At 40.8% G+C, this 25,357-nt stretch overlaps 1 long non-coding RNA gene across 1 annotated transcript in view; it reads right to left on the reverse strand.

Moving 5' to 3' along the window:
* Positions 1-23,408: 23,408 nt before the first annotated feature.
* Positions 23,409-25,357, reverse strand: part of LOC140699127 (uncharacterized) — a 28,585-nt gene continuing 26,636 nt past the window's right edge. Inside the window, exon 4 of the long non-coding RNA XR_012077132.1 lies at positions 23,409-23,503. This is a non-coding gene — a long non-coding RNA (uncharacterized lncRNA). The remainder of the gene's footprint in view (positions 23,504-25,357) is intronic.

Consider the following 25,357-nt stretch of genomic DNA (forward strand, 5'->3'; position numbering starts at 1 on the left):
TGGTGGGCTGACAGCTGAGTGGTCTCAGGTAGCTGTTTTACTGTGTAAAATAGTGACTATGATCCACAGTGACACATTGTCAAATTCTTGTGCCTGTAGCTGTGATACCTGGCCAAGTCTGTGCAGCCAATTTTATCGATGGTGCATAATGAAAATAACTAACCTTCCCTGAGGACCATCTTATGTGACATCCATTCATTGACTCACTGAATTCCCTAAGCACACTTTTTGGTACATAACAGTCTTAAAATATGAAGCAGGGATTAAATGAAGCTCTGATGTGTTGAAGCCTTGCCCGAAATCATGCAGATGGGAAGACACCATGCTGGGAGCAAATCTTGGGCCAGACTACAGAACCTGAAGGGCCCAGCAAGTCCCCTCACCCAGGAACCTGGCCCACAGCCACTGCCAGGCCCTGTTCTGTTTCTATGAGTGCTCATGGGAAAGTGCCAGGGACTTAGTGTAAATATGACTTGATTAAGGCATTCAAACTGGGATAGCCTTTTCTTGGGGACTATAACCTGGGAGTGAAACTGGCAGTGAAGTAAGGGAAGAAACAGCCCTGGTTGTAAGAACATTTCTAGGGAAGAAGGCTCCCTGATGGGCTGGCATGGGAATCGCTGTGGTTGTGAGGCCCCTGTTGCCCTGTGGGGGTGTGGGCAGGGAAGGAGAGAGACTGTTCAGACTGGTCATAGTCACTACAGTTTGTAAACAGCTGAGTTCTGTTTCCTCACAGAACAGACACATGCAGGACATGAGGAAGCTTAGCTAATGGCCAACAGTGGGTAGCAAAGGCCAAGAGTGGGTTGGGGAGGAGAAATGGGACCACATTCTGGAAGAACCTCTGCTCCAGGGGTCCAGGAATATAATGAATCATTGGGGATGCACAAAGGGTTTGTATGGCCTCATCATGTTTTTCCTACTTTAAACTGATAGTCTGCAATATATGGTAAAATACGGTGGAATGACTGCTCTTATTTTAGGTTCTACAAACTCTTAAATGGATGGATTTCTATCTCCATTATGCAAGCACTGCTGGGAAACCTTTAAAGCCAAGTGAGGATCAAACGAGTGAGTACTTATTAATACTATTACCATGCTTCTACTGAATTAACACTTCAGCAACAGTATAATGGCCACGCTTCTTAACAACTGCTTCTGTAAGAGCTCTTGTATGTCACAAATAATAATTATAAAAAATATTAAAATAATAACAATTACAGTTACAACAAATATGTTGTTTATAGCGATGATAGTGTTAGCATCTCCCTCTCATATTAAACAATACTCAACACTGGATTCCTTAGGAAGCAATGCCTATGCATGTTTGGACTTTTCAAAGTCTTCAGCCCATGAAGCCTTTTTACTCACATTGGTCCACCACAGCCAGAATTGCTGTTCCTTGCATGGTGGGCTGCCATGCTGCGATGTCCTGGGCTTTTTTTGGCACCATGCGTCTATACTGGGTAGTCAAGTTTCCACATAACCACTCTGATTTGCAATATATTGTTCTCCAGAGCCAACAGAGGGGCCACTGGAAAGAGGCCACAGATAAGGTGGTGAACCCAAACTGAATACCTGTTGAAAGAATGGACACACAACATGGAGTGGTGGATGGATGGAAGGACAACAGCAATTCCTCTACTCCTGTAAAGAGAGAGGGGCAAATGGTGAACTAAATCCCAAAGAGAAAAGACACTCATGGTAATAATATTGTTCAACAGTGAAAGAATCCAAACAAAAGGCAAATATAAAATCTCTGGGAAGAAGACTCATTACAACCTGTTTCTTTCACGTATATAACCTTAGTAGGAATAACATACTTAAAAACCTTCAACCAACCATAGTTATTTGCTGGTAATAAACTTGGGAATCTTGAAGCATATTATTCACTCTCAGTGTTGAAATAATACAATCTTGGAAGATGATTTGTCATTGAGGATTAAGAAAAAGAATATTGTGGTTGTATATAAGAATTTAAATCGGAATAAGGAATGTACTTTTGGGAAAGCTCTGCATAGAGAATGTTGGAGGAAATGCACTGAAAATAGGAAAGTGAGCAAGCTCCCTTGAGTCTGGGAAGGTGAGTGCAGCACATTCAGAGAGTCTATGAAGTTATTACAAGTCACAGAAAGGTATGCAATTAAAGTGTCTTCCTTAGCAAAATATCCTTCTTCAGGAATTTTTATCTTGATATTTCTATGGTCTGTGTGGTCACAAGAAGTCAAAGTTATGGTGGTGGCTTAGAAGTTCTTTTCTCTCTGTCTGTAATTTACAGGGCATTGCTACAGATGGGGCAGAAGGGATCTGCATTAAGCTGTTCCATGGGGTGGGGGAGCAGTTAGAAATGATAAGGCCAGAGATCTAAAAGACTTTTAGACCCTAATTGGCAGACATTAAAGTAAACTAGCACAGGTATGTAACTAAGACAGTGGATGAGAGGCAAGTTTGTAGTCCCTTTAGTGTTACTGCTCAGTCAAGGGATAGGGACCACTCTGGGCAGGAACGGCAAGACCGTGGATGGGGTGGATGGGTAGGAGGAGCTGACATTTGCTTCTGACCTGAGAGGCAGGGGTGTGTTGCAGAAAAACCGACAGTGCTGTAAAGATGCCTCATGTCCACAGCCCAAAAGGAGCTGTCATATTCAGGAAGGTCACAGAGAAAGAACCAGAGTTAGTGATGCCACAGTGTCAGCAGTGTGGCAGCAGTGACGTCAGTATCTGTTTCCATAACCCACCTAACCCTACATGAACACATCTGCCTACAGGGGGCAGGTAAGTAGCAGAAATATGTGGAGTGGGTGCAGCCACTGGCAAATTGGCAAGTGGACATCCTAATGAAATGCACTGCTCACAGTCACCATATTGGAAAGAGGGCCCCACACTGTCTGATCCCCTTCTTATTCAAGAGAAACTAGAAATTAAGACTTCATTAGCAATCATCCCTGTTCAAACCCAGAAAAGTTACCATTTATAATGACAACAAAGGCACAGACTCTTCAGAAATAAATTAATGAAAAATGTTAAAATGATTCTGATAAATGACTTAAAAAAAGAGAAAAAAATGATGATTGAATGAACAGTAGAATGCACCATCCTCTTCAGTTGGCAGACTCAAATTTGAGGGACATAGAACATTTTTTCTCCAAAATAAATTTAGTATCTGAATGCAAATTTACTTAATAAACCTGAATGGATTTAAGAAAAAATTCTGAAAGGTGATCCTAAATTTCTTCCAGAAATATACACAAATGTACAAATAAAATAATGAGGAGGGATGTTTGAATTTGTAATATTAGGGACATTCTGGAAAAGGATAAAATAGAACCAATTGTAGGAGGTATTAATCTATGGTCGTGGAAACAGTATAGTAATAGTGCGCTAAGAGTATGAATGAAATAGAATACATTTCAAGAATAGGCATGGATATTTAAGAGATTTTAGTAATATTATAAAACTGACACTTAAAATCAGTGGATTCAGGTACTGGTGTAATTAGCTAAATCACTAGACGGCCTGGTACATTGTCCTCACTTTTGACATTAAAATAAATTCCAGATAATTTTTTAATTAAAAAATAAAACACTAGAAATAACCCAGCATGATTTAATCTGTTCAGATATTCAAGCGACAAGAACTTTCTAAAAAGCTTTTGGAACAAAGACCAAGAAGATCAAAGGCCTAGCAACTCAGCAAGGCCAGAAACGCCCCCCTGTAAAACAAAACTGACCCTCGCCCAACCCTCTCTCACTGCCCTGTATTGCTCTCTGTTACTTTCTATACTTTCTTCTTCCCTTTAAAGTTTAGTTTCTTGGAGAAGTGCCTCCGCTGATGACTCCTCCAGGGCTCAGAGCACTGCAACCCCCACGGCCCTCACCTTGGCAATGAGACAGGAGCTGCACTGCCAGTGGCTGCGTGTTTCAAACCAGTGGGCATTTTCAGCTCCTCTTTATTTGATTACCAGGTAGCTTTTGCCGTGGACATATATTTTCCTCTCAGGGGAATATTTTCCCCCCTTAATTTTTGTTTTACTTAAATAAATTTTAAAAGCCCAGGCAGAAAGGTGTGTGTGCACATATGCACACACACAGATACACACAGATCTGTTTTTTAAAGGCTACCTAAGTGTAGTCCTCCTCCACCTTTTCCTCAGTTTAAACAATTAAAAGTGGGATTTAGCCCTTGCTTTTTTGCCCCACACACCCCCCTTTCTCACTATGCTCCTTTTAGTCATTGTTCAAATCCCTCTTAAGCCAGGTTACAGCCTTTTCTGTGTTGCCTCAACTAGTTTTCTCTCAACTGCTCTGCTATTCTTTCCCTTGGTGGATTTCTCTTCTCCCTTTTGCCATGTACATGGCCCTTTTCCCCAGGGCCTCGTCTTCAATCCTCCGCCTGGCAGGACTGAATTGCCCCCATGGCCTCACCCACAGCTCCTTTGAGCTCCTGACTGGTGAATCCAGCTTAACAATGGACATCACCCCTTAGATATCCCATAGACACTTCGCACTGAAAATGCCACACACAGAAATATCTCCTCGAAACCAGCTCCTCCCCTTACACTCCCCCTGCAGATCCGCTCCCCGGATGGGTCACTGGAAAGTCACCTGAGCAGCTCTGCGGCCGGCCGCCCTGGCCCTGCTGTCCCCACTGCAGCAGTCACCACTTCTGCCGCCCATGTCTCCCTCCTTCTGCCCAGGGCCTCACTGCAGGCGTGTGCCACTTGTTGTCTGGGTTACCTGGGCTGGTCCCCGAAATATCCTTTCCCCCCAAAATATGGGCCTCCCCCCAAAAATAGTATCTTCCATTCTGCTGCCAGAATAACCAGATATTCTTCAACATAAACGTTATGCAATTCTCTTACTTACAAATATCCCAATATATCCCTGCTTCCTTAAGGATATATTGAAGTCTAAGCACACAAGGCCCATCATGACAGAGGCCTTGTTCACCTGATATTCCCACCTACGTATCCTTTGTTCTAGGCCTACTTGTTGTTCTTCAGTCTGGCCAAGCCGCTTCATGCCGTGTACTCTTATATGTCTCTACCTCTCTGCATGTAGTGTCCACTCCCTCTACCACAAAATAGAGAGCTAACTTCCTTTCACCTTTCAAGATTCAGTTCAAATATTTCCAGCTCTAAGAAGTCCAATTTGTTTTCCCCTGCTTAGCAATCCATCAACTACTCGCCATGCCTTGCCTGGCCTGGGGAGTGCAGACACCAAGTCTTACCTGTCTTGGTCCCCCAGCAGCTGATACAGTGTTTGGCATAGCTGTGCTCAATGTTTGTTGGTTGGATAAATGAATGAATCAGTAAAGGGATGAGAGGTCTACCATCCCCCCCAGTTACTCAGCTGCCATTTTGGAAAGTTCATTCTGCGGAGTTAAGGAAATGTCAATGCAGGTGTTGGGCAGACAGAACAGAGGTGAGGGCGTGGGGGAGACAGGCCTGGTCCTGGAGAGCGCAGGAGAGGCGTGGGTGGGAGAGCACTGGAGAGAGAGGGAATGGAGGGGGCAGGTGCAAGGAGATGTTGAAGTACAACTGATATTAAATGCAGTAAATTAAATGGAGAACATAATATATGAAGGGAAGATCAAATTAAGACATCAAGGGTTGAAAAGGCAGTACCAGAAATGAAGAGCTCTCACTTCATCCCTCACAGCATTTCACTTATGGCACCTGCCCTCTGGGAAGGCAGTGTCAAATTCTTGAGAGACTGGTGTTTGTGCTGTGGGTGCTCTAAGTACAAAACGGTATCTTATGGCTTCCAGATTTTAAGACTGATAGATTATTTCTCTTATGTCCCATGTCTGAGTTCTCAGGCAGCAGGATCATTGGCTGGTGGGGGGAGAGATATTGTGGTTAACAACTCAGGGTTACTCTAATAATCTCAAAGGACAGTGGGGAATTCATGAAAACAAAAAAAGAGAAATTTCTCTCAGAAAAAAGCATATGCCATATAGAACCTTGTGGGGGCCTTGGGGACAATTTTACCGCCACCTCATCTAACAGTTGTATGTGAGTGTGTTGAAACTCCAAGCTCAAGTCACTTAAACATGTATGAGAACCTGGGTCCAGGCTGTGGTGCACCAGACATGGACGGGAATATGAAAAGCCTGACTACTGCCTCCGACAGGATCAGTCCATCCGGGGAGCACAATGGACACGGACACGATCACGCACCATCAAGACAGGAATCAAGTGCAATTCATGCCTAGAAAGGAGAGCAGAAAATCTCTAAAAAGTGGAGGGGTTCCTGCCAAGGCTTGGCAAGAGTCCTTCCAGGCAGAAAAGCAGAGAAAGTTACTTCAGGCGAAGGAGACTAGTGTTGGTGGCTGGTTTCGAGGCCAAACGAGGCACGGGTGGAGGGCTCCAGGGTCATCTGTCAGAAGCTGTTCCCCTTCAGCAGCTAAGAGGCATAACTAAAAAGGCAGGTGGGGTGTCATTAATGATCATGGGAAAAACTGGGAGGAGGAAACTGAGGTCAGGAGATCACCACCAAAGGCACTTTATTTTAGAGGAACAAAAAGAATTCAAAAAACACTTGGAAATTCTATCTCCCGTGAATGAAAAGAACACAAAAATAAGTTTCACTCCAGCGTTGAATACAGAATAACAGGCTGCCTACTCTCAGAAATGGATTGAATTTTCTAATTCATCAGGGATTATTTAGATAATAGGAAAACGAATTAATCTGAACAATCTCTCTAGAATAGCTGTTATTCCATCCTGTTATGTAGGGTAGAGTTAGGCTGAATTATTTAATTGGTATTTTAATGAGACTATAAAGTTCTAAAAGTCCTATCAATTTCTCCCAAAAGTGTACAATTTTTCCTTTCATGACCTTTATTTGACTTAATTAGAACAATAACTTTTTTCCAAGGCTTTTTTTTTGTGTGTATTAAAATACCAAATGATATGCTGCCCCCAAAATGTTGTTGTTATTACTAATGCTGATAATAGCCCCAATAACACATATTTACAATTATGACTCATTTTGGAATAACAGGTCATTGGCTTAAAGTCCTTTTGAAAATAAGAAGAATAAACGAACATAATTTCTACACCAGGGACAGCAGCTGCACCCTTAATGGAACCTGGTCACTAAACACAACAAAAGCAAAGATGAAACTCAAATCAGACACCAGGCCACAAAGCATAGCTGACTGAAGATGCCACAAGATGACCTTTCATTCACCGAGGGAACCAGATGCATTTCTATGTATAATGTATATTTTTAAAAGCAGTTATTTTATATATAGAATGTAAATTAGGAAAAAGAAAACTCCCTCTATCTGTAGACTTATAAACAGGAAGCACAAAGGGGTGACTTTGCAGGCATGAACCTGCATGCTTAAATGCAAAGCCTATTGACAAAAATCCTTTCCTGTCTCCTAAGCTAAAAAAAAAAAAAAACAACTACTTCAAGGCAATGGTGAGCTGAAAGGGCTCAGATATAAAACGTGCACATCATCAGCCTTCTAGTAGATAAAAGTGCGCCATGCATAATAGTAAAGATAAAGTTTCCTATGGAAATCTATTTTGAGATGCAACAATTTAAAGGCAACTGAGAGCTCAAAACCAAGTTCAACCAAAGAGAAACAGAGCCCAAGCAAATGTACAGAAATGGACGAAGATATTGGAGAAGGAGGGGTCTGTGTTCTACCGATACTCCAGATCAGCAAATTCATCCTGAAATCAAGCCAGTGATGTGCCATGAGGTCACTCAAGGAATCAGGCAGAAAACATCGGCCAGAAGAAATAGGAACAATATCAAAGACAGGTGTGAGATGTGGAAGGGGTGACCCTGTGAACCTTGCTGCAATGAGGCAGGATGCTTTTGCGGGCTTTCTGCACAGGCTGGCTGGCTCACATGACTCTGTTTAGAAGGATATCAGCCAACAGCTGTGCCACACGGGCTACAGCCCGAGCTGAGTCACATCTAGTAATGGTTCTGAGTTCATCCTTAGACGACATGACCAGAAGGATCTGAGAATCAATGGTGGAGATGTACCTGAATGAGTATTCCATTTCATTCTTTGGCAGTCAATCTTCAGCTTTGTACAACATAAATATTGACAAAGATACACACAGGCACCCTATTTGAAAGCCTGACTGCATAATTGCACCTAATGGAGAAAAGTGGGCTCCGTTTCGGTATGCTAGGTCATTGTTTGGCACGGTAACCGATGCTCCTGAGACCCAAAGCATATTCTAGTATAACCGACAGCACAGAAATCTCCACTGATGACTTACTCATTTCAGGGTATTCATAAAATAACCCCTGTTTGTCCATGGGATACAGATGGTTGTCCCGTTCCCATCGTGGAGTGGTCTGTTCTGCTCCCGAAACTGTGGCACCATTAGATTCATGACCCAGCTGTCAAACAGATCAAATTATAAGGCAGGATATTATCAGACCAAGGTCATAAAAGTATTACTGACATCTCAAGCTGAACACATCATCTTCCCAAGAATTTAATTTCTTGTTTTCAGGATAAATTTCTTTTTATTGCTGCCTCCCTACCCTCAAATATTGTGAAAACTAGTCCTGACTACGCACCTTAGGTTTACCAAAATTGTAACGACTACTACTACTTTATCTCCTACCTCCTTTTCAGGTGGGCATTTTAGATTTTAGAAGATGCCTTCCCTCTTTTGACATTTTTACCCCCATTTCTCTGCTATTATCCACCATGGCCTTTCCAGTCTGAAAATCGTCAGAGAAAATAAGTAAAAGAAAGTAATACAGGGACTTTGAGCTGGTGATAAGTGCTGTGGAGGAAAATAAAGGAGGGTGAGGAATGTGTGCTTGGGAGGAGTGGGGATGGGGCAGTGACCTTTGAATAAGGCAAAGACAGAAGCAAAGGAGTGGGCAGCGGAGGGGCAGAGGGAACAGTGATCACAGGCCTGGAGGACCCTCACGCAGGACAGACAGCATGGAGACTGGTGTGGGCCACAGTGAATAGGAAATAAGTGGTGGTTTTGGGGGTGGAGCCTTAGAGGCTGCCGTGAGGATGTGGGCATCTTTCCCTTTGAAGGAATTGCGGAGCCATGGAGGGTCACCGAGCAAAAAAGTGATACTCTAACGTTGGATAGAACAGGTCTAAAACCCTAATTTAAGCTGAACAAATCAAGGGCCAAAGAAGTGACACGCCACCTCAAATTCAGTGCAGAGCTTGAAAGAAACACAGCCTCGACTCGCAGCCCAGTGCTCTGCCCCCTTCTGGATGCTGTCCCATAGAGCTATCTCTAAGGATATTTTTTTCCTCACTCAGAGGCTTGTGGGTCAACTGAATGCTTCCCCCTTTTTCAAATGGCAATTTGTCCTAAAGGAAATCAGATTTGGCAGTGAAACAAGGCATGGACCTGTGACCTACAGAGCTCTTGTCCCTGAAAGCAACAGCTGGCACGTGGTTTACTCGTGGAGTTCAGCAGAAGAGACAGAGCAACAACAGACAACATAGCGTCTGGCTGAGCTTCGACTGACTGCACTGCACGTTTGGATGGATTTCAAATTTGGACAGTGAGGCGGCTTCACATGAAAGGCAGGTGTATACATCATACATGCCCACACGTCTGTATGCATACACACGTAGACACACACAGAGCATATGATGTGACTTGTAAAGAGCTGCCTCTGCTTGGTTTCCCACGGCCTCTAATCTCAGCATTAACCTTTCACTGGCCATGCTCCCAGGTTTGCTACGAGATTTCTTTGCAATGGAACATGCCCTTCGCTTCACAAACTTTCCCCACTTCTTTCAATGACATTAGGGGAAGAGCAGGGAGCTCTGGGAAGTGCTGGGGATATGGACTCGAGATACCCCTGAATCTGAATCCGCACTTCATGGCTTATTTGTTATTTAACTTTATTTACATTCAAAATGCAATTGTTGCAGATCTCAGAAGGTGACTTACACTCACTGCTATGGCAGAATGTTGCGGTTAGTAGACCCACCACTGGATCCTCTTATTCAACACGTTCTTCCAATATTTCAGATATTACTGTGTCACAAATGCCCATTTCTTTATTTTGATATCTGCTTTTCAGTATAATTATCTTCCTTCTTTATTCTCTAAATCTTATGATTTTAAAACATTTTTCTGAGAAGTGTTCCACAGGCACTTTACATATGATAATTTGATAAAGCGATCCTGGAGATCAAAACCACATTTAAATCCTGAGATAAACTCAACTGTGTCATATATATGGCTAGGTTTAGTCTGCTTACTTTGTTACTTTGTTTAGTAATTTTTGTTTCAAACAACAAAATCCTACTGTATAGCACAGGGAACTACACTCAATAACTTTTAATAGCCTATAGTGGAAAAGTATATAACAAGGAATATATATATATATATGAACATATATATATGAATCACTATGCTGTACACCAAAAATTAACACAGTATTGTAATCCAATTATACCTTCAACAAAAAAAGTTGAAATAAAGTTGAGAGATGAAACTTCCACCATCCAGGATGCTATCATGATGAAACGATTCAAAGCAGGCCAGGTATTAGCAACCCCCTGACACAGCAAAACCCCATGTGGGGTCTTCCTTTTGAGCAGCACAGGCTAACCGGCTGTGGTCACCTGTAAATAGGGTTGAAGTCACTTAGATCCTTGGCTTGGGATCACCGTGGCCACAGGGGTGGGGGTCACTGCAGCACCTACGAGAATGACGGGGCCAGCCTGCTGCTGAAGCCGCTCCCCAGGCCGCAGCCCAGAGCGCTGCAGGCAGGTCTGAAGTCCGGCCGGGGGCGCGCAGCTCCACAGCCACTCGGAGCCCTGCGGTGCGGGTGGTGCTGGGACCGCGCTCATCCATCACCCTCCCTGGCAACCAGACTCGGGATTCTCCTGGGGGAATTTTTCTCTGCCTCATACTTCCTGTGTCAGCCACTTGTGGAATCCGGTCCATGCCCCAGCGAAGAAGGGCTTTTACCCTCCGGGACCCAAATCCATCACGGTTTGGATCCAGAATGAAACTTCCATGTTAACTCACCTGGCGCTCCCTTCTTGTGCTGAACTGCTCTCCCACGTCGGTGGAATTAGGTCATATTAGAAGTCCCGACTTGCTTGTCCTTAGCTAAGACTCTGAGCCTCTTGCTCAGTCTTCCTGAGTGGAACCACTCATCAGTGGCAGAAAAGCTTGGGCTGTCATCCACCCATCATTGTCCTCGGTCTTTTGGGTTTTCTGTTGGGTTATGGTTCTCATGCAGGGATATCAATTTGCACATGAGAAGCACCTTTAGACATTTTAAAAAATACAGACACTGGATCCTCCCCCCTCTCCAGCCAAGGCTGGAAGCTTTCTCCCTCTAGCGGGGGTTACACAATCATTTGCTTGGGAATTGACCACACATATTGGCATAATCATAGTAAATTGCCCTTTACTCTGTGCTTGCCACGTGGCATTTTCTACTTCATGTTGTCTTTGTACCTTTATTATCACATTTAATCCCTGAATTATAGATTATCACCATTTCTGTTGAGGACACTCCTACTTGCTAATCTTGAATACAAGTATTTTTGATTCTCTTAATCTATTTCATTCCTGAGTTTCCTGTTCCTGAACTTAAAGAGTGAATTATGGACACATGTATTTAAGATTCTCTTATTATATGTATCTGACTCATCCTCTAACCAAATCATATCTGGAGAAGAGAGATTTTCTCTTTTAATCATTTGATTTTCTTATTATATAGTAGTACATACACACAGTGGAAAATGTAGAAAACATATAAAGTAAGAAAATTACAGCCATACATTAGCTAAACACCAAAAGACAATGCTATGTCATTTTGGGCATTTAACTATTTTTCTTAATATTTTATCATAAAATTTCCCTAGGAAAGTTGCTTAACCCTGGAATTGTACTAGCCTTTTGTCCAGTACAGAATAACATTCCCAGAAATGACCCCAACATCCAAATGGTATGTGAGGCTGGGAAGGCCACAGGGCACTCAGCTTATCCTCTGAGTCCTACAAAGAATGCTGTTAATTCACTGATGTTACGCATTCGATGCCTGTGAGTCAGTCACTCACTCAGCTGGCTCGGACTGAGACCTACGTTATACCAGGTGCCGATCCAAGTGCTGGGGAGACCCCAGAGGGAGCCTGGATCACGGCATCACTGTCCTTCTTTATTTGCTCCCAGAATCCTACTCAAGAACCCTACATGGGATTGGGGGGATGGAGGCAGGTGAGATAGAGTGAAATTCATTTCACTATGTTCCTTTAGACATATTTAAATAGCATGAAAATTGTCGCTAATTTTGATAAGTTTTCTTTTCCCTTCCTATGTATTTTTGAGGATGGGTATAGTTTTGGTGCAGCAACAGTAATTGATAGATCTTTGGTATGTTAGGATTTTATATGAAAAATTAAGAAGGAAACTGCACTTATACAAAGAGAAGAGGCAGTGAGGAAAAAACAAGCCACCCTCAAACTTGGCTACAATTCAGAATTCCTGGTTTTCAAAAAAGGGAAACATAATTCAAAATATATTCTCTAAATATTTTAGCCCATAGTAGAAATACATGGAGGCAAAGTTCAGCTCACTGGAACCTAGAACAATGTGCTTACTTAAGCGAAGGTATAAACAGACCACAGATACTATAATGCATCCTTTATTTTAAACTAGTTCATGTGAGCAAGTTTCATTTCACATAAACTGCTAAGTAGCTGTTTTGGAAATATATCCTTCTTGATTGGTAAAAATAGCTCACGGATTACCAGATTCAACAAAATTTAATATTAAATAATTTACTTATTTCCTTCAGGAAATTCTTTTGAGTAATCTGAGTTAAGTATTTCCTCTATCTGATCTAGTACTTTTCACAGAGAAAAGTAGTATTATTTGCACATGACCTACTTTTACTCCTCTGGAAATATCTGACTGTGAGCTCAGGTTACGGGTTGTCTACTGCACAGTAGGGAAAAAAAAGTTTCATTTCACAGCGAAGATCAGAATCTTTTTTTTGAGGGGCGTGGTGAGCTGGGGGACAAGGGAAATGCCTTTGTTTCGAGACAGACCCCAGTAATCCATACTGAAGCTGAAAGATGGAGCCCATGTGAAGAAACTTGGAAGGACACACTGACACCCAAAGATGTTCACTCGGCAAAAACAGAAAGAAAGAAACAAAGAAAAAATAATTTAACTGCCCTATAAAGAGAATGGACAGAAACTTGGTAATAAGGGAGAGAGAAGGAAGGTTAGGGAAGGGAGGAGAAACAATGAAAAGAAACTTGGATGTGGTGGGCAGAATACCAGGTTTCTGGAGCCTACAATGAAGGATGATAAGAAAAAAAGTAAAGTTTAAAAAAAGTTACAAAGTTTAAAATAGTTTAAAAATTAAAAAACCAAGTTAAAAAAATTAATTTTTTTATAGTGGCATGGAAGATTTTAAAATGATGGAGGTTTTTTATTTCAAAATTCAAGTTGTTTGAGTTTCTCCCCCATGCTACAAACAACAATAAGACCTGCTTGTGTAAGTGGTTTTGGGGGACACCACAGAGAGGGGCGAGCTCTGCAGTTAGGTTGGCCAGGAGCAGAATGCTGGTGTGGAAGGCAAGACAGAAGAGAGATCAACAGTTTCATGAAAACAGAAACTCAAAGCCAGAAATTATCTTAAAAAAGTTAGTGTGGTAGGCAGAAAAATGTTCCCCGCCATTATGTCTATGTCCTTATCCCCAGAACATAGGAAGAGGTCAGATTCCCTGGCAAAGGGGCCTATGGTTGCAGATGTGGTTAAGGTTGCTAACCAGTCAACTCTAAGAGAGACCAGCTGGATTATAGATGTGGGCCCAGTGTAATCACCAGGGTCGTTAAAGGAGGAAGAAGGAGGCAGAAGAGGGGAGAGAGGACAGGAGATCTGACCACAGGATCAGAGTCAGAGGCACACAACCATGCTGACCTTGAGATAGAGAAAAGAGGTCACAGGCCAAGAGACGCAGGTGGCCTCTGGAAGACAGAAAAGTCAAAGATACAGGTTCCCCTGAGGCCTTCAGAAACAGCCGTGCCAACACTTTGACTTCAGCAGGCTTCTGTGTTCAAGAACCCTACAAGGTTAAATTTGTGTTGTTTAGTGGAGACTTTTTCTTTTTTCTTCCTACTACCATGATGTTTGGGGATACTAGTTACAACAGCAACAGAAAGCGAATACAGTAAGCTTCTTGAAATGTTCAGAAATTGCAGATAACACTGGACAGTCCACTTTGATGTGGGATTGTGCTTATGTGAAAATCAAAAGGACAGTGTGACCTTTGCTAACATCTGCTTTTCTCATTTTTAGGAAGAGAACAGTAAGTCAAAACCTCTGTTGTTATTATTTTAGACAAGTGTCTCTTAAAACATTATGTAACCCTGTGCCTTCGGACCCTAAGAGAGTCTCTGTTCTTAGAAGAACCTGGATTCAGAGAGATAGGGTCTTACATCTGAGTCCCACAGTGGTCTCTTATTGGCAATGAGAGCTTGGGCAAATCAGTTACCCTCTTTAAGCCACAGGATCTTCATTTACAAAAGGAAGATAAGAATAAGGATTCTTTGGGTGATTAAATTGTACACACACACACACGCACACATACATATTTGTACAACATTTAATACAGTGACTAGCACATACTAGGCACTCAACAAATTCCTGTTATGGATTTTTAAATGCATATATAAAAGGAGGAGAAATTTGCAGGAAGTTGTAGGAAAACTTAGTTCATGGCCCCAAAAAGGGCCATCTCTCAATGGGCTCTGATCAGTCAGTCCCCAGTGATGTGCTAATAAGCAGAGACTATAGCACTTGAGGATTTATGTTAAACATAAAAAGGAAGGTATTTAAACATAATTATTAAACAGCAGATACGTTTATAATGTTGGCTGGATCATCTTATCTGGAGAGCTTTAATAAGCAGAGAGTCTCCCCTGTTCTAGAGATGGGCACGCAGGAAAATGACGTGGGTGGGTGAGCCATTCTCACCCCAAGATCACATGACTGAGTACTCACGGAAGTAACACTTCTTTTATGTTATTCCAGATGGACTGTCCTCCCATGATTATTGTCAGCTGTGTCATCAGTTCAAGGAGACAGCCACTTGGGTCACACTGGAATATTAGAAAGAAAATCTCATCTAAATTTTAGATAGCTCTAACATGAAATAAAGTCATTATTTTATGCCTAAAAAAAATCTAAGGAACAGAGAGTAAAGACACTCCTCATTGGGCAACTAAGAGAAAACCTGAAACAGGTTAGACTGTCAGAACACAAAGCTGTATTCACACCTCTTCATTTCTGTATTGTTACAGGCAATACACCAGATCTCACGGATAAGTCACAAATCTGCCCTTAAAGAATGTGATGTAGAAACACGAGGAGTAGTAGTTGACAAAATGGAACAAGAACACCTTCATGGCTGGGTTGTTCTCATAGTCAGTCTGGTCCTTCGGAGCTCTGCAGCTAGAATAAAGAAAAGGTAAGTCTGTAAAACTGTGAACGGCTTTGAGACCCTAATCAAAGCCACGGACACATGAGTTAACACAATAAATATGTATATAAATATATATATTTATATACACACACAATTATATATTATATATTATATATATATTTATATACACACACAATTCACACTGTTTTCATATCAGCTGTTTTGAATTTCTTAACATATCCACTATGTTAAGTCCAACTGTACACATTGTTGTAAGAGTTTCTCCCACTAAGAACGCAATATCCCACAAGGCAAAAAAAAAAAATCACCCGTTCCTTAAAATTTATAAGCACAACAGTATCCAATGGGCAAGAACTGTCCTCTGTCAGGTGTTATTTGAAAGAAAGCTACTTCTAAACATCCTGCTAAATAATATTCTCTTGTCTCCCTGAACGGCAGTAAGGTAGGACTATTGAAGAAGACAAACAAAACACGGGGCAACTTGCTAGAAGCATTTGGGGAACATAAAACGGGTCATCCTCCTAGTTCAGAATTTGAATTGGTCTTAGTATTTTCAGAATATGACCACTGAGCAGACCACTGGGAGAATCACCCAGCCACATGCAATGTGTGGGAAGCACTTAACTTAGGCTGCTAAGCCGCTGGGTGGGATACAAGCCAGAGAGAAGAAACATTTATTATAGAAGCCACAGCTGATGAGAATGGAGCTACACTAACAGGAAAAGCATGGGGGGAAGACACATAACAGTGTAATTACTTATCCTCTCCGTAACGCACAAGCAAATCTGCCACTGGAGCCACGACCCTCTTCCACTTATTTGCAATACAGAGACTATTTACTTTCAACAGTAGGGTACATTATCTAATGTAATTGAAATTATTATTAAGCACTGACATATTTACCCAGAGCTTGGACATTCTAAAGCTTCCTTTGTCCCTTTTACTAATGCAAAAATGGAGCTAATTCACTTCTCATATAGGCTAGAGAAAATAGGTTTGCACTTGAAGTTAACTAAAGACTATAATGTACTGCAATTGAAGTGCCTAAAAGATAGTCTCTCTTTTGACCTGGTTCTAAAACTGGTGTAGAAATTATCTCAGCTGCTGGAGGAGCTTACCAGAGTCAGTCATCATGATTGCCACTTTCTCATATATGGCGTTCAGGGTCACCATGATGATAAAACTGATGAGGGAAGCAGTGATGGGCATGGCCCACCTGCACAGTCAGGTACTTTTGGATTGGGTCTGTTCCATTCAGGTTCTTGGGAAGTTTTGCAGAAAATGCAATGAACACTGAAAGTCCGTAGACAATTATCCAAATAACTGAAGCAATGGTCAACAGGACCTGACAACCCAAAAACCCAGCAGCATGAGACTCACAAATGATCGTATTTTTACACAGAAAACTTGCCCCCAACCCAGCTTAAACAGAAAACATGCATGTGTTGTAAACTTCACATAAACGTGAGAAGTGATATAAATTGCACGTAAATGCCATAAGAGACGTGAATATCAGGCATGTTAAATTTTAGTGGAGGAGGGATGGAAGATGTCAAAAAGAATGAGTGCATCCACTAATGTAACACGCTGGCAGCAGGAGCAGCTGTGTGCAGGGCATAGGGAATATATGGGAACTCCACTTTCTGTGAATTTTTCTGTAAACCTAAAACTGCACTAAAGAAGGAAGCCTGTTAAGTATATTTTAATGGGTGAAAATGGGGTAACTGGTGGCATGTTCTTTTGGAGGGAAGTCTGTGATAGCAGAACCAATGAAAGTATCCCTTCTACATCTGTAGAATTACTTTGGTTATGAACTAGTTGTAACCCATGAAGGGGATATGCTTCCTTTCAAGGGAGAACCTATCACTGATTCAGGGGTCAGCAGGTGCTAGCTGTCGTCTTCATTCTGAATAGAACCAGTGAAGCTGTGGACATGCCCTGAGGGAAAGAGTGGAAGTGACAGCAGGTCTCTGCTGATGAAAGCTTCACATGCTTTTCATACTCCTTGAGATCTTAAAATGGCAGGTATTCCTACTCCCTGCATTTGCACAAGTTTCATGTCCCTGATCCACTGTAGTTCTGACTGTGTGGACCCAAGGGCAGCGGGGGTGTCTGAAGCCTAATTTGCACGTGGCTAATAGGGTTTCAGTTCCTCACTAGGCAGGTTTTTTTCTGGCCACTGAAGAATGCACATTAAAGATCCCATTTTTAAACAGTTTTCCTTCCATCTACGTTCTTGGTCATAGTCCAGAAGCATGTACTCAGTGTCCCTGGCTGCTCCTGCTGGCTGCCCCAGAGAGAAAGCTACAAAGAATGTGAATTTCAGGACTAAGTGAACCACATCATGTTATTTACAGTAACAGCGGGCGGCTGGCTTGCACCTGCAGGGGAGAGCAGTGGGAGTGTTTAAAAGCCCCTCCTGGAGCCACACTCCTGCATCTGGATCCCAGCTCCGATGCTAGCTGTCCGGCCTTGTGCAAACTTCTTAACCTCTAGGGGCTTCAATCTCCTCACCCATATAATGGGGGGATAAGAATAGCAATTTACAGGACTATTGTGATGAGTCAATTATTTACTAATTGTGAAAACAATTGGAACATTAACCGCAGGCATGTGAAAAACTCTACCTAAGTATAAGCTATGAATACGGTGACCAAAGTCTTAAAAAGGTGTTTTTCTTAGTTTTTAAGCCATCAGTTTGTAGAGAAAGCATTTTATTTTCTCCTCTACTCTCTTTCATCGTCCTTTTCTTCACAGTTAAGTCTTCATGCTTGTGAAAGGAATAACTTTTTGGTGTGTGTGTGATTAAATGTGAAAATTAGTTAAGGCTGAGAAAAATGTATTATAGAAGGTATATTAAGCCTTCCTCTCTTGTACAGCACATATAGGTCATTTAAATAGTAAGCATTTTTTAAAAGCTTGCATAATAATTTTTTAATTATGTATTAAGTAAACATAATATTTAAGAATGCTTAAATGCTTACTATTGCTTCAGCACACATCTATTTTTAAAAATCCTCACAATCGCCCTGTGGGGAAGGTAATATTATATCTCTTTTACAGATGTGGAAATAGAGCCACGTGGAGATGTTGCAATTTGCCCCAAATGAAGCAGCTATTAAGTGAAAGTACTGAAATACTCAAACAGCCCAAAGACACACTAACTGTATATCACTGTCTCCTACATGGTCTGTAAAATCAATTCTAATTCATTTCAGAACTTTTACAAACTTGACACATTTCCATTTTTCTTCCAAGCACTTAATGGGTTCACTATTTCTTAAGAAACAGGAAAGCTTTCCATTCCCCTTCGTCAAGTTTCTTCTTACTTATCATCTTTTCTGATCATAAATTTAACATTTGCTCATTAAAGAAAATTTGAAAGTGCTCAGTAGTGGACAGAACTGCTGTCCTGGATCTGTCCCCAGTCTTAGAAGAGGACCCAGAACTGGCTTTAGGATAAATAACCTCCCTTTTGTTTTTAGTCCTGTGATTTAACCTCGATTGACCCACTCTTTCTGAAGCACCAGAAGTAGATCTCAGTTGGTTTAAGACAAATAATACCCCTCATTCTATTGGCCTCGCACATGATTGGAGAATTGACAAATAACTCAGGAAGAGCCACTATTATGTGAGGAGATACATGCTGATGCCCATGTGAATCATAAGCTTCCTCTATCAAGAGAGGAAGCTGCCAAAAGAGACCTGTCTTGGTTTGGATGGATGATCTGGGATGCTGCGTGCCTAGAAGCATCATGCTGAGACATCTTTGGACACAGAATGAAGACAGGACAAAAGCAGCCCTTGACATCATCTGGGCTAGGGTATCTCTCCTTGACTGAAGCCAGACCTCAGACCTGAGGTTTTCATTTACAGGAACCAATAAATCCCATGGATCCTCATTTTTTGGTTGTCGTTTAAACACATTGGAGATTGATTTTGTCACCTACAATCAAAAGACTCCAACTCTGAAAATGAATAAAAAATAATATAAGAATAATGCTTCGACCTATAGACATAATTCCTTCAGAACGGTGCATTGTTTGTATATTACAAATCATTTTATATATTAATTTAATTCTCCAATCTATCATAAGCATAACACTTTGACATGTCATAAAATATTTTCATGGACACACTTTTTCATGACTGCATACTATTCTACTTTGTGAAGAGTTGGAAGAATATTTTGGCTGAGATTTTATATATATATATATACACATATAAAAGTATGTCTGTGACTTGCAACCATACTGACTTTTCCCTGCCATTTTGAAATAATTCCTGATTAAAAGTTTTTCAAAGCTGAATTAGTGGATTAAAACATATGAATATTTTTGACTCGATATCAACTGCCAGACTGCTTTCTAAGAAGGCTTGAGAAGTACACCAGAAATTAACACAGCATTGTAAATCAACCATACTTCACAAAAATTATCCAGTAACCTAGGCATGGGATTGGTGATCACTGGCATTTCATCCCCATAAACAGAGCTGTGTCACTTGAGAAGTGGAAAACTATTTCATTTTGATGTGCACTGAGTGAATTACCATTGAAGTGTGCCATCAATTTTTTCTTTTGTGAATGTGTGTTCATCTTCTCTGCCTTCTACGCTTCTGAGATATTTTGATATTACCTTTGAAGTGTTCTGAACTCTCTATGTATTGAAGGAATTAGCCCCTTGTTGGATTTGTAAACAAATAACATTCTCTGGTGTTTTGTTTAAAATTAGGATGCTCTGATGCATGGAAATCTTTGTATACTTTCCTCTGAAACTTACTGTTCATCTAGAGGTTGTATACTCATCCATATTTATTTCTAGTTTTTTTTCTAATTGTGTTACTTTTTAAATGTTTCTGGAATTTATCACAATATATGGTTCACTGTATGATTTCAATCTTTTCTTTTCCCCCCAAGTAGCTAACAAGTGTTCCATTCACTGAATAACCTTTATTTATCTCCCTGATTTGTAATGCCTTCCATCTCTTATATTAAATTATTATTGATATCAGAGCCCATATCTGGACTTCCTGCCCTATTTTCTAATCTGGCTATTCTTGAACTAGTAAAACTCTCATTATCTTATTAATTATTATATTACTAATATGATTTTATTCACAATAAACCCAAATCAATTTTATAACTTCTGATATTTTGGAGATATGGTCTTTTAATCTAGAATCGTGTGATTAAAGCACCTTTTATATCTTTCAGTAGTTTTTACTTTTATTTTTTGATAGTTCCTACTATCCTTTTGTTAGGCTATTCTTAGACATTTTACCTTGGTTGTTACACTTGGAAAATTTTAGAAATCTTAATGCCTCCATCTGGTCTCTTAATCAGACCCTGGAGAATCCTAAACCACTGATCTGATTTGAACAAATGAGGTGAAAAGAATTGGGAAAGCACTGTGAGCAGAAGAGACTGTGGAACCTCCAGAGCGGTGCCCTGCGTTGGCTCAGATGTTCTCTGGAAAAAGTTTTCTCTATGAGACTACATAGTTCCCAGCTTGACTTTCAGTTTTCTCAGCATTTCACATTAGATTTTAAAAGTCTGTGGCAGGTTCTTACCCAGCAAAAGAGCACTTGCACAAAGGGTTATATGTATACACTATCCCCAGGTGGTAAAGGGAACACGCTCTTCTTCCTAATTAAAAAAACAAGTTTAGTCAATCAAGGGATTACAACAATGAAATGATATTTCTCCTAACTGGTCACTAAATCCTAAAAATAATATAAAAAAAAATTTTAAGACATAGCCTCCTTGTTTGTGAATGCATGGGTTTTTTCCTGTTTTTTGTTCCTTTTCTTTCCTGTTAATGATGTCAAACACACAACAAAATATGTACAGTGTTCGTTTAAATACTAGTTTTTGAAAATGCACATGTGAACAGTAAACTGTTTCCCTGCCATGGTCTGAGCACCTGACGAGGCCAAGATTTAAAGCTCTATTCCTTAGCTTGCCTTTGATTTCAGAAGTGAAGGTAGTGACAGCTTAGAGTCTGTGCAGGACAGAAAGTATCACAGGTGTCTGCAGCTAACTGGTGTCCACTGTGTGTTTCTTGGTTGAGCTTTATGTGTTAATTAGCTACAAATATGAAGTTGAAGAGTTTCCATTTTAGAGTTTATATTTAGAATTTTTTAAGAGATGAAATCAGTAAGAATCAAGATTTAACTGGATTATAAAACCAGATATAGTATAATAATAGCTGTAACTAAGTACATGGCCCTTCCTCTGTGCCAGGAAGCCTTCCAAGTAGATTCTATACATTACTTCGACCCGTCCTTACCACTGTCATGAAGAAGCAACACTCTTATTCATATTTTATAGGAAACTATGGCACAGAGAAGTTAAGTTGTCCAAGATCACGCAGGAAGCAAGCTGCTGTGTTCAAATATGAATTTAGGCAACTTCATTCCCAAGATCTCACTACCACAACGCTGGCCTCTCTAAACAATGGAGCATGCTTTCACAAGTAAAGTAAAATACTTCAAATAAGAAACTAAAAAAAAAATAATAAGGCAATTTTTTAAATAAGGAAGAACGATAAAGTTAAATGAGTCTTCATCTTCAATTTTTCAACAAGCATGTTCCAATGAAAATTTAAACTTATTAGCTTGCAAATTTAAATTTAAACTTGGCAGTTTAAATGACCAAAAAACTTTTCTTCAGTATTTTTTGTATGCTGTCAATATGATAAGTTTTTGTTTTTCAGGACTCAAAAGCATTATGAACATCTAATTTTGTCTAAGATTCAGCTTTCATCTCTGAATGTACAGTCTTTCACCAACATATGCTTTTACACCCATCTTCAGTTGTAAACAATGGGAACTATTCATAATGGGGATTATTAGAAGCTTATTACATTGTAAAAGACAAATGTCACTTTCTATTGGTAGCTGAACCTCATTTTTTTCCATTTATAAAAAGAGGAGTTTGACTTGCTCCCTCCATATCTTTTCAGTGCCAACATTCTGTAGATCTGTGATTCAATTTATTAAATCTATATTTGGAGACATTTTCAGATACTCCTAGTAAAAGCATTTTTTCCCCAAGAGTTATTCATGCTCACAACCTACTCTCCTGCTGCTGCTGACTGCAAGCACCATCAGCTCTAAATTATCTCAGCTGATGGAAAGAAGCAATAATACAAATGACTCAAAAATCATCTTTTCATAGCTCTGGAATGTTGATACAAAGATATACAGTTTTACTTTTTTAATTTTGCAGCAGGAGTGGCAGCAATAAATTTACATTTCCAATTATGTAAAATGACTAGGTCAAACACTGCTCAAACACTGATGGCACCTCAACATATGTTTCCCTGCTTCCTCTACCCTTTCTCTGACTTTAGGATGAGAGCCATGCTTCTTTGTGCACATCCCAATAGGAAGGGGGAGCAGTGACCGGGACTTAGTTCAAGACAAAGGGGCACCTAGTCTACGATGAAAAGGAGGCCTCAATAATGAAGGCGCATGTAAAAAAATGGGAGTCAACTATAAAAACCAATTTGTCTTTCCTTCTACATCTATGTCATTGCAGCTAATTTATATTTTGCATTTTTTATTGGTGTTATGAAAGGATACAAATCAATGCCTCTTTTCATATACAGTTTTACCAGTCTTTTTCTTTTCCCCCTTTTTACAGTTAATATGAAGGAAGGACCTCATTTCTCTTCTGTGTCCACCATTCCAGGCAGTGCTTCTTCAACTTGGCTGCACATTAGAATAACCAGAGGAGCTTTAAAAACTTCCCTATGCCAGAATGCACCGGAGGCCACTAAGTACCATCAGAGTTTGCAGTGATGGAATCCAGGCACCAACATTTTTTAAGGTCCCCTGGTGATTCCAACATGCAGCCAAGGCTGACAAGTCCAGAAGTAAACAGACTCAAGTGCATCTAAACAGCGCCCGCTTTTCCTGGGTAATCTCATCTATATCCACATGGGGACACCGCGCCTCCTATTCTGGCCGGACTTGTTCTTCCTGCTCAACCGTGTCCCATTTGTACTCAAGTTCTGCCTGGCGCCGCTTCCAGAACTCCAAAAGTAAGGTGACTAACAGAGAGACAGAACAGCAGAATGTGGATCTTCAGTGATGACTGATGCTTCAGAAATCTGTACTTAATATTTATTACACTTAACACTTTGGTAAATGGTTAATAAAATCACATTTTATTTATAGGCGATACTAAAGAAAAAAATGAGTTAATACCTTTTTTAAGAAAAAAGAATATGTAGATAATTTATTGAACTTTTGGAAACAGACTAGCTCTCTAGCTCAAGGGAAAGGTATTAACGTGATGGTCAGAGGCAGGTGACTGTGTCTGATGCTAAAGTACCTGCTACCAGCACATTATGCCCTCTAAAAACACAAATATCGGGGGGAAGGGTGGGTATAACTCAGTGATAGAGCACGTGCTAAGCATGTACAAGGTCCTGGGTTCAAGCCCCATTACCTCCATTAAAAAAAGTAAAAAAAAGCACAAGTAACTGTCACAATTTAAAAGCACTGCACGGTGCACCCTCCAAGCCTTCTCCTCACATCCCTCTGTCTCTTCTGTCCAAAGGACCTGAGGGTGGGGAAGGGGATGAGAATGCTTTAGTAGCCCTTGCATTTCTATTTTCCACCACCCCAGTCACACAAACTTAAAATAATATTCTTAAGTATGGAAAACTGCCATTTTTCTCAATCATCGGTAAAGTAATTTTTAGAAATCGTCATTGTGTTTTAAGACTCCTAAGTTTAAATAGTAGACAAAAACAACATGAAATGTTAATTGAAAATGTGGCTTCAGGGTAAATCCCCTAAGCCCTTCTTCCCAACAGACTGTTACCCCTAGGCTCCAACTCTAGAGAAATTGCAGAATAACCACTGTGCCCTCCACCGTTATACCTGAGTCTCTACAATGCTCTGAGAATAAAGAGGAAAAAGACACAGTCCCTGCTTCCGGGAGCTCCTAGGTGCACAGGACTCATCATGAAGTGATGGCTGAGAAGGCGTGTAAAGAGGGCTTGGATAACAGTCAGCAGAGGGTGCTCGGGGCAGAGAGCCGGAACTGTAGCCAAGGCTCTCCCAGAGGAGGGAACCACAGTTGTGAGATCTGAGATGCCCTAGAAGTGATCAGGTGAACGTATAATGTTAAGGCCATTTCTCCCTGGGGAGTTGTGCATGCAAAGGAGGGAGGCCAAACAAAGCCAGGTCCCTTCCAGGAACTGCAAATAGTCTACAAGCGAGCACAGGGTGTGGGAGGCAGATGAGGCAACCAGGTGGAGAGATCACAGGTGCACATCACAAAGGACTCTGTGTGCCTCCAAGGTAGAGGAGACATGCAAAGTGATCTAGAAAGAGACAAGATAGTGTCAGGGAGGACTACTGGCAGGTTCATGTGAAGTCCTGCTGAGGCCCTGCCAGGAGGAGAGAGAAGAAAACATTTCAGCAGGTGGACGGATTGGCCACAGGTGTGATGGAAGGGCAGGAAGAGGTCAAAGATGCCGGCCAGCTTTCTGGCTTTGGCAGTGTCTAAATAATAGTGCCATTCTGTGAAATAAGAAGGGCAAGAACCTCCTAGAGGAAAACATAGGCAAAACATTATCTGACATACATTGCAAAAATTTTCTCCTAGAAGAAATAAAAGCAAGAATAAACAAATGGGACCTAATGAAACTTACAAGCTTCTGCAGAGCAAAGGAAACCAGAAATAAAACAAGAAGAAAACCTATGGAATGGGAGAAAATTTTTGCAAGAGAAACCGACAAAGGCTTGATCTCCAAAATTTATAGGCAGCTCATATGACTCAATAAGAGGAAAATAAACAACCCAATCCAAAAATGGGCAGAAGACCTAAACAAGCAATTCTCCAAGGAAGACATTCAAATGATCAAAAAGCACATGAAAAAATGTTCAATATC

The sequence above is a fragment of the Vicugna pacos genome, chromosome 11 (genome assembly GCF_048564905.1).
Source record: "Vicugna pacos chromosome 11, VicPac4, whole genome shotgun sequence".
NCBI classification, from domain to species: domain Eukaryota; kingdom Metazoa; phylum Chordata; class Mammalia; order Artiodactyla; family Camelidae; genus Vicugna; species Vicugna pacos.